The sequence below is a fragment of the Bombus vosnesenskii genome, unplaced genomic scaffold, assembly GCF_011952255.1.
Source record: "Bombus vosnesenskii isolate JDL3184/JDL3185 unplaced genomic scaffold, Bvos_JDL3184-5_v1.1 scf7180000013383, whole genome shotgun sequence".
Lineage (NCBI taxonomy): Eukaryota > Metazoa > Arthropoda > Insecta > Hymenoptera > Apidae > Bombus > Bombus vosnesenskii.
In genome coordinates this window covers 427,899-441,075 of record NW_022883012.1, presented here as the reverse complement: position 1 = coordinate 441,075, position 13,177 = coordinate 427,899, and the positions used below count along the sequence as shown (strand labels likewise).

Sequence of the window (13,177 nt, the reverse complement as noted above, 5' to 3'; positions counted from 1 at the left end):
GAGTTCCTAAGGATTTTGCAGTAATCGTGGCATTAGTGTCATCCAACACTCGCGGGGCAACGCCGCATTTATCAGATTCTCCCTGCAAATGGACCAATTACACTTGTTGTCACGATCGGAATTTGATTCGGATAAACTCGCGCGGTACGCGCACCTGTTTCAATTTGATAGTTAACCCCGTTCGTCGGCGCAACTAATTTAAGCATGTAAATAGGATATTGGTCTGCGTATCGAACCCACAGGGATGCGATAAACTTACCGAACAACACGATCCATTCCTAACCTCTGACTTCCTTCGTTGAATCTTCAATTACGTGGATTATTCTAGTTGAGCGGTCCCGGTGAAACTGGCGTTAAGGCGAGACCATCGAGCATCCTCGACATTGTGTTCGAGTTTATGCCTGAACTTAATATTAGTCATAGGAAGTATAGAATGTGAAAAGCTGAGCTACGTAGCAGATCATGACGAAGTTTCGTGCACGATGAATTTACCACGATGAAGTGCAAAAAATTGGAAATTTAAACTGGATAGTGTGAGTAGTATGAATAGAAGTAAAAGAATAGTACGAGATAACAAAGAATAAAGCTTGACGAAGTACAGGTAGAGAAAGATGGAAGGCGATAATCCCAGATAAAACAGAATAATGATAGGATAGAAGTCGAGATTAAGCAAAGTGTCAAGAGATGAGACGACTCGTGAAACGAATTGTCTTGATTGCAAATGTAAAACTTGCAGACGTTTTGAATGAGTAGCGATCTTTTTAAAATGAAAAGAAAGTAGATGATATATAGTTTGATGTATTAATATTTTAACTCTTTGCACTCTACACATTTTTTGAGAAATTTCCAAATTCTATAGGACATATCCTATAAATCTTGCATTCGATGCAGTATCTTTATTTATAAAAATCAATCAAAATTCTCGTATAATCATAGAACAGATAATCCCATTTCACGATTAGTTTTTCCACGGGAACGAGAAAAGGCGAAGAGAAAAATTCTAGTGTGAGGCAACTTGGGAAAGAAAATAGACAACAGTGGAAAGAGAAAATAGAGCCGGCTGAGTCGAACACTTCTTCCCGCTTGGAGTTACAAAGGTCTCGCGAGTCGGCCGCAGCATTCAAAGGAAGCACATAAATCCAAAGACACAAATGACTCGTTCTAAAGTGATTTTATTTTCCCCTATTCTTCCTTCGAGCCAATCGTGTGACGAGCCAAGAACGAAATCCTCCTACGAATTCTTTCTTGTGCTACGAGCGACACTTTTATTTCTTTTTCGCCCGTTTCCCGTCTCGCGAAACGAAACAAAGCTAGAGAGATGTTCCTGCTGCTCGATTTTCCAACGCGTAAACATGCGAATGCGCACCTTCGCTGCAGTTGCTGTTTCGTGATGTATTTCAAGATTAAGAATTTTCACTTTGATACAAGGGCGCAAGGTAGAGGCTGTGAAAAGCTGGAGGAAAAGAAGGGAAAACCGAACAGAAGGTTGCCTCGAAGGATAGGCTACAAGGAATGAATGTAAGCGTTGCAGGGGTTTAAAGGGCCAACTAAGTGGGGGAACGCAACGAAAGAACTTCGAGAGGGACTTATCTTTCTCGGTGTTTGAACTCTTGCAGGCCAAGTAGCTTGAGAGATTTAAAGATTCCTCGCAAGTAAAAGATTCGCAGAAATATGGGAAAAATTTGAAACTTGCCGTATTGATAGTGTAAATCTGGTGTTTTTAACTGGAATATTTAGCGTTCGAGTTCTTTTCTGTTTAAACGATAAGGCTTGAAAACGTTACTGTCCGATAGTTTAATATCTGTGCTGAATCTGTTAACGAGAAGGAGACAAAAACTATGACAAAGTTGAACTCTATTGTACAGTATATATATAGTATATTCTAGAGAGATTCTACAACAATTAATAATTTCTAAATATCCATCAACATAAATTATTCCATTCTTACGTTTCCGTTAAATCACCTTTTAAAGACTTTCTCTCTCTGTGTCTCTTGGTAATCTCATTTAAATACCAACGTACCGATCTCTATCGATCAGTACAACACAGATTTCTTCATTTTTCATTCAGTTGGGCACAATAAGTTTGTTCTCATCGAGGCGGAAGAAGCAAAGTACGAAACACGGTCGTGCACAAAAGAGAGTAATAGCTTACACGAACTCGAAGTTCCCCCCTATCGCGGAGGGTTATTCTAAAGGAGCTTTCAGCTTTATTAATGCTGGTACTAATTTTCACCGACTCCGCTCTGTCTCTTTTACAGCCATCTGTCACCCTTCAACAGCCTCTGACACACTCGACAGCCCGCTGTCTTACATTGCGAGAGCAAACTGTTCACTCTCTTTTTGACGGTATTCGCCTCGCTTCTCTTGCTTTCTGATTTCAATTGGACCGGCTCGCGTACGAAATGTTTTCGTTTGTCGTGTCAAGCTTTGCCGATCTTCGTGTTTCATCGCGTGATGTGTGTCATCGAGTTACGAACGTGAGAATATTCGCAAGCATACGCGCACAATTTAATACAAATTTGTCATTCGTACGAATTAATTTAATAGGAATTTATTATTTGTATAAATCAATTTAATAGAAATGTATTATTTGTATGAATCAATTTAATAGAAATTTATTATTTCTACGAATCAATTTAACAGAAGCTTGTTGTTCGCAAAAAATTAATACAAATTTATTATTTGTCAATGCGAGGATGTTTGCAAGCACATGCGACCAATTTAATACAACTTTATTATTAATAACTCATTTCCTCTGAAATAAAAAATTCTATTATATTACTTACTGCATTACATGAGATTGAAATAAGTGTGTAGGAATAACGCATTTAGCGTTCCCAGATAAATTTATTGTTCCTAGACAAAGCTTTCCTAGATAAATTTTTGAAAACAATTTTGTAGCCTATACGAAGAAGTGGCAATGATTGTTTTATACTTACCTAAAGGGTTAAAAGGTGATTGCTCGGTTTCATTTTACCAAATACTTTTTATATGCTGTAAAATAGTACTTCCATTAAACACATTTATTCGGCTGATTCATCGCGACGGGTAATAGTAGTACTAACGCTCTAAGTCCAGTTCCATCGTTTCCAGTTAGCATTTAAGAGGAAGTTAAGATGCAATTTGCGGTGAAATGAGAAACGCCGATTTCACGTCGCTTCGTTTAATTCCCTTTTAAATTTTATGCCTCTCCGTTGAATCCTTTCTTCATTTAAAAAGCACGTTGATTTCGGTAACGTAAAATCATGCGTATTACCCGAACTGGTTAATAAAAGATGGAAGAGCACATGCTACGTAAATGCAAAGGAACTTGCACTTTAACGTATCGGGAGCCGGGATATCGTTAGAATAAAAGCCACCGAATGTTTTTCTTGATATTTTGATCATCGTTTCTTTTTATCGAAAGCATAAATAACGTGGCGATAAAATAAAAACGAGGAACATAGAAGAAGTTGAGAGAGATTCGACGAGAGAATCGTTGACTCGAAAATTTTCATCAGTCCGCGTCTTTTGTGCGGAATTCGGCTGAACAATGCTGTAAGATTAAAATCTATCGGCATCGAAATGTATGAAATTTTAATTTTAATCAGTTACCTATCTTTTTGTAAAATATTATCATTGCTGTCGTGAAATTTTATAGCGACTAATATTGATTTTTATGCACAACGTATAATTACGAGTTTGTTACGTTGTCAAGTGAAATGTCTGAAAAATCTTTTCATATTTCGTTCTGAAACGTCGAACGAAGGAGAAAGGGCAATACTAAAGTACAAGGAGTTTCTCGGAGCATTTTACGTTAGTACTATTTCTGCAGTGGCCATAATGGTTATAGCCAAATATTTATCCATGGAACTTTTCAGTAGTATAGCCTTTTATGTCTCTGGAAGTATCTTTGATGAAAGTTTTCCTTGTAGAAGTAAATATTTGTTCAATTTACAATATCAAGCTTAGGCGCTCTTAGAATCGTTTTGCAAAACAAATTAGTGTATTATAAATTCATAAAACGTTATTTTGCTACTTACCACGGACAAATTAGACTTTGAATTTGAAAGTTTCAAATAGAAATTCAGTTCTTAGATTAAGGACTCAACTAGTAACTTTCTAAAGGTTATGTAAAATTCAAAAGAATATTCACAAGGAGTATGCATCGCCTTTCTTAAGCTTTCATCCCTCTTTTTCAGCTCCTCTCTTGAAAACATCTCGAGAAGAAGAAGAAACTTTTCCTATTGTGCTAGCCGTAAGCAGAAAGAAGTATCCGTCTGGATTAAATATTTTAAACTTGGTCGCTCCTGAACTTCAGAGATTCTCGAGCCAAATCAACGTGACGAGCAGTCGATGGTTCGTACAACATACATATATTAAATCGGTGAAACTTTGTTTCAATATTTTTTACGTAATAGACTGCAAAACGTATTTCTGATCCTATCTTAAACACAAATCTTCGTTAACAACACGTTGAAATAAATACACCGATTCACGAGATTTTATAACATTTTATAAACGTATAATATGTGTTATAATACGTTTAAATATACGTTTTTAATAATAATAATTTGAAATTTCATTGACACTCTAATAAAACCAGATTATGATTACGATTATTATCAGTAAAGTTTGAGATAGATCTAAAAATGTACACGCATAATACAAAAGTTATTGGCTTCAAATTGAGCCAATTTAATCATGGCAGTTACAGTGTAAATGAAATTTCAAGACGTTTTATGCGGCACATGCAATATACGGTGACGAACAAAAGTATCGGCACAGCTTGATTTTAATTAGAGCATAGCTGCAAATAAATCGAACAGAGAACTCAATATTCGATTATTCGTTTACATATAACGACATTAATTTGTTTCTTATTCGGTCTCTTATTTCTAAAAGAAAGTATCAACGAGTATAAAACGAGTCGTAGGATCCAAGAAACGACTGTTGTAGAACGAAAAATAATAGTATATTTGTTTAAAGAAAGATATTCGTGTTCCATTGTTGGGAATTTAATGGAAAGAAGTCGCGTCGCCATTAGAAGCGTAATCGAACGATTTTCTAACACAGAAACTGTAGTAAATGCTCGGCGATCGAGTCACCCAGAAATGTTGAACGAGCGACGAAAGAGTAAAATCATTAATATCTTCGGAGGTCGCAATAATTAACGAAGATTTTTATAAACATGTTTATCCCGTAACTATTCACCGAGTACCGTTGGAAAATACCGGTATTAAAGTTGCGAGACGGAAGCCAATAATAACTAAAACACATTACGCTTTACACGCAGAACGTTAACCGCTATCGTATGATGAAAACCATGACAATGTAATCAGCGTGTGTCTCTAAAAAACTGTTGAGAGTATCAAGGTAGTAGTTGCACAGAGCGAACAAGAGTAACTCTTGACCTTGCGTTATCTTGCTCCGCACAGTAGTATAGTCTGCGTTCGGTTAGTCGGACGTTACTGCACCGCAACATACAAGTCCAGGTATTTGCCTCGGACCAGAACATGTTTCGTCTTTCTTACGAATGTTCCTACAACCTGTCATGGTCACGCGAAGCAACACCGCGAAATTGAACCTGCCTTCACGAGCAACATAATCGCGGCTACGGATGCCGTTTTCTGGATATCGTGATGAAACTCGATCGAAAAGCGCTCGAGCGTGGATACTGATCGTGACGCAGGATAAAAAGTGTTAGCGAAAATGTTGGAAGGAGGAAAGATATCGTTGCCGAGGGAAAGGAAGGAATCGACCATAAACGTAGCAGGCGCAAAAAGCACTGCCTCTACTCTCTGAGTACGCCATTTATGTCCAAGTATGCGCGCATCCGTGGCCGATATTACCAGCGGTCACATCGCGATCGATGCTTCAAAAAACTCTATTTTCACGCGCGCCACTTTAATGTTTTATTCATTTTATGCACGAAATGACGAATCGAGGAGTGAAACTCTTTGAGAAATCGAGGCTTAGTGTTTATCGGAAATTATGATTTATGTGGCAAAACGTGGCTTTTGTTAGTGGCTTCAAACGCAGAAAGTCGTTATTTTGTCTTAATATTGGAAATATTTAAATAATTATCAAACTAAATCCTGTTTTCAACGCAACTTGTTTCTACCTCTGCTCGGTATTTATCTATTGTATTATTTGGATATACCGGCTTAATAGCACCGCGACAATTTCCGTTTATCACCACCGTATGTAACTACACCGGGGTTCCGTAAACAGAGTGTGAGAAACTCCTTAAACTCCGGAGCTTATCTCGCGTTGTTTCAGAGATAGGCGAGATTCCGGTAGAAGCAAATAAGTTTTAGGCGTGTTACGCTGATTCGGAACGCGCGGCCGAAAAAGGAGTAACGCGCGCGTTCACTTTGGAGAGGTTTCGAAAGTGTCTACCTTTTATTAACTAGTGGTAACTGGCGGTTTATGCGCGTCGTTAAAACGTAATGTTGCACGCTGGTCGAGCTTCGTAACGCGCAGTAACGTGCATGTAGGTACGTTTGAGCACGGTATTCCGATCGCAATTTCTCCCCTTTTCTGCTTAACCGAGGTTGCATCGAGGAATTTCTTCGACCGTTTTTACAACTTTGATACCTTTTCAACGGACGAAGTAGAAGGGATCGAGTACTTGCGTTTCAATCAGCCATTTGCAATCTGCGCGAAACACTTACAAATATCGAGAGAACGAAGGCGTTCCGATCGTGCAAAATGTCACAAAATTTGCCAGTTGAAATTTGTCAAATGCAAGTGTAAATAAAAATGTTTTTCTATGGCTTGGAAATTAAAATCAACGAATCGCCATGTGGCAGGAATTTTAACAGCGATTCGTTCCAGTCGAGCTGAATTTTCTCAATTACGTAAATTGAACGAAATAAATTTCTTGCACGTACGAATTATATTTAATCTCCGTATAAAAATGTGCGTGTTCGGTTTCGTGTTAAGTACGCTATGTATTATCATTGATACAAACGCGTTGCTGCAAATTGCGCGCGATATAAATCGCACAGCGGAGCTAATGGTTTTAGCCCGAATAAACGTTTGCGGAAAAGAGCTTAACAGAGGATCGAAGGACACAAATTATAAAAATCAAAATGAATCGTTTCGACGAATCTATCATTTCGATATAAATGTCACTACTTAGGTATCGCTTATCCTGAAAGAAAGGGGTGTTACGATAAAACGTTATTAAGACATTAAACTACGCTATTATATACGATCGATCTGTCGTCATGAAGGCAGAAACAAGAATTTAGGAAGCTTTGTGTCATAATCACGTAAAAACGTTCGTGTGGAACGTTCGTGAGAAGTAAATGACTAATTTGTTATAGGTTAATTTTCCGTGAAATATGGTTTTATTAAATTAAAAGCGAAAGATTCGTAAAATAAATTATTTCTTTTCATTCGTGGTCATGCGATTTTATTTGCGATTGTTTGAATCAATTTGCATTGTTAAATTCTACTTTACACACCATTGTCGTTATGAAAAAGAATTCCAACGTTTCGTTTAGTACTCTTCTCATCGACATTTCACTAATTCCATATACATATAAAAGTCATCGACAGCTCCAACGAGTACAAAACTAAACCGTTACTTTTAGTTCAAATTTCATTTCAATAAATATAAAATATTTCGGCATTTTGCGTTTGATACAAAAGATTTTGCATTTACAGATCTAGCAAGTATCTGAACAATATCCCTTAATTCCGATAGAATTAAAAAATGTGCGAATTCCCTGAAATCCTCACACAGCGATACTAGCGGTTCTACAAACTTATGGGAACAAATTGCATTGATTCTGTCATCGAATGGCATGTCGTTTGAAGTGGTTACCCATGATATCCAAATCTGCGTATTCGATTCCATTCTCGTCGAAAGCACAAAGATTAGAGGCATTTCAACCGTGCAGCTGGCTGGCCGCGAGGAAACTTTGTATTTTCCAGTTCCCTGCGATATCCATAGTTCTACGATGCATCGGATCTAATACACGAATACGTGGCTATTGCGAAAGAATCGTATTTCGGTCGTCGAACGAACTATGAAATTTATATTTCATCGTCGCCTATAGAAGAAAAGTTGAACCGACGAACGCGACACTTTTCGTTGGTTAGAGAGTTTTTCATTAACTTTTCTTCTCGTCATCTCTTATTTTGAGCAAATTTTATGCTTTTCCAAATTTGAGGTTTATAAAATTTGAAGTTCCTAGAAGCGTATTAAAAGCGGAGAATATATTCTGTAAACTGATGGAAATAGAAAACTTACGGAGTGAAAAAGACTGATAATATTCCGTGCAAACGGAATTTCCACAAAGGTAACGAATGTTGAGCATAACTATCCTTTTCAAATATATCTTTAACGTTCGTACGTATATGTTGTTGACAAGCGAATTAATGTAAAGTGTTTTCATTTTATTAGCGGACTTATATTCCAAGCACGTTGTTCCAAGCAAGTTCGTCATAAAGAAATTGAAAATATCGAAGTAATTTAGATTTTTGAAGTTTTTTGAAGATACCACTTTCATTCCCGGATAGTCATTTATCTCGGTCGATGTCCATCAAATCTTTTGCCACTTAACGTCTGTTAGACGATTAACGCATTATGGCTCGTCCTAGTTTTAGGTTAATTAAAATTTGCTAGATCGATATCGTTGCGAAGCTTAGAATCTCCAGTGTCTATTACTTCTATTACTACTTACCAATTTGTGTACTTCGTAATAGAGCGAATAGAGAAGGCAATTCGGTACAGTTACTCCGATTCTTCTTATATTAATTTAATATCGTCAAATGTGGTCTTATTTCTCACCTTCTCTATTCTCATGGATTCAAGGGTTAATATGTGAACGGCGTTCGACAGTTTCGCGTAAAACACCCGAACGTAAAGAGAACAATTTTCCTAGCTATGGCTGGAAACTGAGGGTAACAAGTTCCCATATAGGGTATTAAGAAGTTTATTGCATAAGACAGGGTACAGGCAATATCGAACGTTGCTGGAGGCAGGCTCGATCACAAACAGACTATCCGAGAGAGTTGCCACGCCGGTTCAGATGTGGCTGGTTTTATAGCCCGATAACGGCTTCAGGTAAGAGCACTGTGTGGATCTCCTTGTCGCTACTTGTATGCATACGAGCAGCCACCACGTACCTATGTTTTATGGTGCATAGAGAGAAGAGGTTCGATATAAGAAGGAGCGGAGGTTCGAGACTTTTGAGAGATCCTGCACCACCTTTCTTTTCATTCTTCGTCTCTCTCTCTCTCTCTCTCTCTCCTCTCCTTTCTACGGGAATTTTCTATGGCAACGATGACGCGTGAATTTGCAAGATGGATTCTACGTCGTCTCACGGAAAACTATAAAACGAGGTTCACGCGAGAGACGTCGTCCCGGCAAACGCGATGGAAGTTCGATAATTCGAAGGATTTCAAATTGAGATGCTCATGAATGGTATGTATACCGCATAACAGAGCAGCAAGAACGAAACACGCGGCGAATCCGTGAAACAAAGCCGCGCGAACGAATTAATTCGTCCCGATGATCGATTCTCGTCGAGGAAAGACGCCAAGTAACGGGATCGTGTTTCTCGCTGAAACTTTAATTGCTTGCTCTTCTGTTTCACCGGAATTAGCATATCGCGGAAAAGTATAGAGCGCGGTGGATCGTTTGGCGGTGTAACGGCAATCGCCGGAGGGATGTCGCGCGTGACGAAGAAATTGCTATGGCGGCAAAAACTTGCGCGGTCGACGATTCTCCGTCTTCGATTAACCAGCGAGAGACATTCATATCGATTGTAAAATTAATTACCGTCGGCGAAGTTTAGTTTTATGACGACGTGGCTGGAAAGAAGCGGTCCTACTTCGCGGAGTAAATCTCGCTTAGATATTACGTTCGGTCTATTTATCAAGCAAATGCAAAAACACGTTGTCCCCGTTCTTCTCGCCAATCTTGCTCTCCTGCTGCGTATAATCGTTCCAGGTTCGTTAAGTTGTATCTTATGGACGAACGAAGAGTTTAAAGAACTTTGATGTCTACTTTTTGTTCTTGGAAATTGTTACGCGACCTTTGTTTTATTTTAGTCAAATCTATATAACAACTACCAACGATTAACAAGTTTAGATAGAAGCGTTTTCTGTTCTAACGCGATATAGATAGATTTTTTTCGCAATTGCTGCTTAAAAAATCGATCTTATTTTCAAAACAACAAACTCGTAAATCTACGCGATGATAGTCGAAAGATGACACAGGAAACAAGCTTCCCGCACAGTGCACGTTGGTAATTTCTCGATGGTCGATCGCGTGCAATCGATCGAGGCGTCGAACGAAGGTTTATTGAAATACCATCACGAATCGAGCAGAGAAGAAGCTCGCGGCTGGAATTCCAATTTCGACCCTTACAGATGACATCGTCCCTCTTAACGATTACGACTACGCCTAATTACGTCGCCGTCAGCACATTCCACGATCCTCTTGCGGCTCGAAATCAAGCACCGGCGATTGGCCCGTGATAGTTGCGCGAGAAGGGAATACGATCTGGTAATTGCATTTTCCCTGTTTTTTCTGCAGTAGTGATATCTAAGTCTCTCTGGACTTTTCGTTTCACGCAACCAACATCCGAACATCTAACTGGATAAATGTAGAAAATTTTACGATACAAACTTTCTCAATTATATACGAAACTTCTCTGACGAAACGATTTAATTTTCGAGTAAATGGCCCTTTATAGATTTTATGGAACTCCGAACGAGGAAATATCGAATGGAGAAACGAACTGAAAAATCGATCAGCTTCTTCCTATCGATGAAATTCGATAGTCGATAAACGATCGTGGCTTTCAAAGGACGTAGAATTTATTCAAATACGATGTTCTCCTCAGTCTATGAAATAAAAATAAAAAGGTTTCAATCCATAATCTGTTTATGGCTCGAACTGTTTGCAATTCGTTGTAACCACTGTGACGTTCGATAAAGGAACATTTGCTAGAAGAGAAAATTACAATAAAAAATCTCCATAAACGTGGTTAAAAGATAATTGTAAACAGAATGTGATATCTACAGAGGAATAAGATTTAACGGAGCGTATGTATTATGAAAGATAACGAAATCTACGATATTTTAAAATTGAAAAAATCAGAGAACAATGCGGTATTAAATCGGTGTCTATAATCGCACACGAGACCATGACGACATTGTGAACTTGACGTTTTTATAACACTGATTATATCGTATATCGATAGAATATACCTTAAAGTTTTTTTATTGCGTAACATAGATTATAAAATTCGAATGTCGACAGTGATGTCGCGTCAAAAATCGGTTCATCGAAGCGACCGTGCTTTAAAACTAATGAAACAAAACGAGACGAAACGAAACTAGACGAAAACTAATTAAGGTTAGGCAACAAGAGCTCCATTACGTCAAGGTACAAGGTACATAGACATCATCATACACTTGGATTTTCGATAACATCTTCCCTGCATCTCCAGATACTTGCATCTGAGTGGATACCTGTGTTTAGCTATCTATTCTGTTCGTTTTATTTTGGTTACATTGATCCGCCTATTCTACGCTAAATCGGCTTGCATCGATCGTTAATGCATATTACACATATATGTCTGTTTGAAGAAGGAATTTTTAACTTGTACCAATTTATATGTAAATAGCAATTTTAGATAGCCGGGGAACTGTATGTTTCGTAACAGTTTCAACGTAAATAAATTTAAGATTAAAAATTATAGAAATTTCTGCGATATGAGACGAAGTGGCCAACATTATGACAATGTCTAGGGAAGAAAGTTATTCGATGTTATGGTATAAAGATGATACGACCTCATTTATCGGCAAATTCCAGAATTTCAAACAAAATATCGCAAAAACTTATAATAATTGTTGCTCGATCCAAATTTCATAATTATCGCGTTACTCGATCCAACGACCGAAAATGTATCCAAACACGTCCGCTTTCAGCCTCTGTTCGCTGCTGAACATTAGGTAAAATCCATTGGCGGTGTCACGTAGTTTTCCTCGTTACACACTCACTCGCATTTCGCGAAAACGACTAGGAGTTCCGGTTCGAAGTGGCTGGTCGTGTTTAGCTACGGGAACCTCGTTCACCCGTACTCTTGTCTCGGGTTAATCTGTCTATTGTTTCCCCTCGGCATGACGTACTTCGCATTCTCGGTAGGTGCGCCTAGCTGCGCCGGTTCCCACCTGTGAGCATTCAGTCAGTCTCGCCTCTGTTCGCTCGCGTTTATTTATCTATAGAGACCGAAGTGGAGTCTCGCAACTTGGATACAATTATCCGACAACCTTGCACAAAGGAATACCTCACCGTGATGCTGCTTGCATCACACCTGTGTACACAGTGATCGATGTAACTACTTAGAATCGCATTTTGTCCTATTGATGCTATTACGTGGTTGCTAAAAATAAAACTTCCGTTTTATGCCACTTCTCCGGAACGTTGTATATTCAAAATTTTCACACGATGCAAAGCATCGTAAAAGTAAAAATATATAGTATTATCCTATTTAGATACATATCATATGGAAGTTTCGAACCTTGTAAGTATCCAATATAGAATTTCCATACGTGTCGATACATCGTATATTAATAATTTTTCAGTCAATTTCTGGCAACCTAATCTTCACGCTATCAAAAAATATCACGTTCGATATACTCTCTCGTCCCTCGGATCAGCTAACAATAAGATTACACCACTACGCTATAACCACGAAAGCCATCAAAACCATAAAAAATGTTTGACGTAATTAACGCTGGAAATTCGGGTATAGCACGACGCGTAAACAAATCGAGGGTGGTCGATCCGCGTGACACGCGGAAATTTCCCTTTATCCTCTGCTGAATTATTACCTCCTTTATTTTGTTGCGCGTAAAAGAAAAAGGTATAGTTAACGTATGTTTGCGCAGAATAAACGTTTTGTGGAAAAGCATACTAGGGAGAATAAGGGAGAGAGAGAGAGAGAGAGGGAGAGAGCAACGGAGAAACACTTTGGACGAAAGGGTTGCACCGGGAGCGATTTTGAGGCGAAAGGATCAAAGAGGCAGAAGGAATTCAAAATGGATGATCGAGAGGATTCTTTGTACTCTTTTCTGGTGCACCGGCTCTGCTGACAGAATGTTGCAAGGATTAATCATTTCCCTTGAGAGTTGCCGGCGTGGCAGGCGCACGGTAACACAGTTAA

At 38.5% G+C, this 13,177-nt stretch overlaps 1 protein-coding gene across 4 annotated transcripts in view; it reads right to left on the bottom strand.

The window, feature by feature from the left end:
- The window catches only part of LOC117237590 (protein sax-3-like), a 238,030-nt gene that overhangs the window by 127,638 nt on the left and 97,215 nt on the right, over positions 1-13,177 (bottom strand). The gene's annotated exons all lie outside the window — the stretch shown is intronic.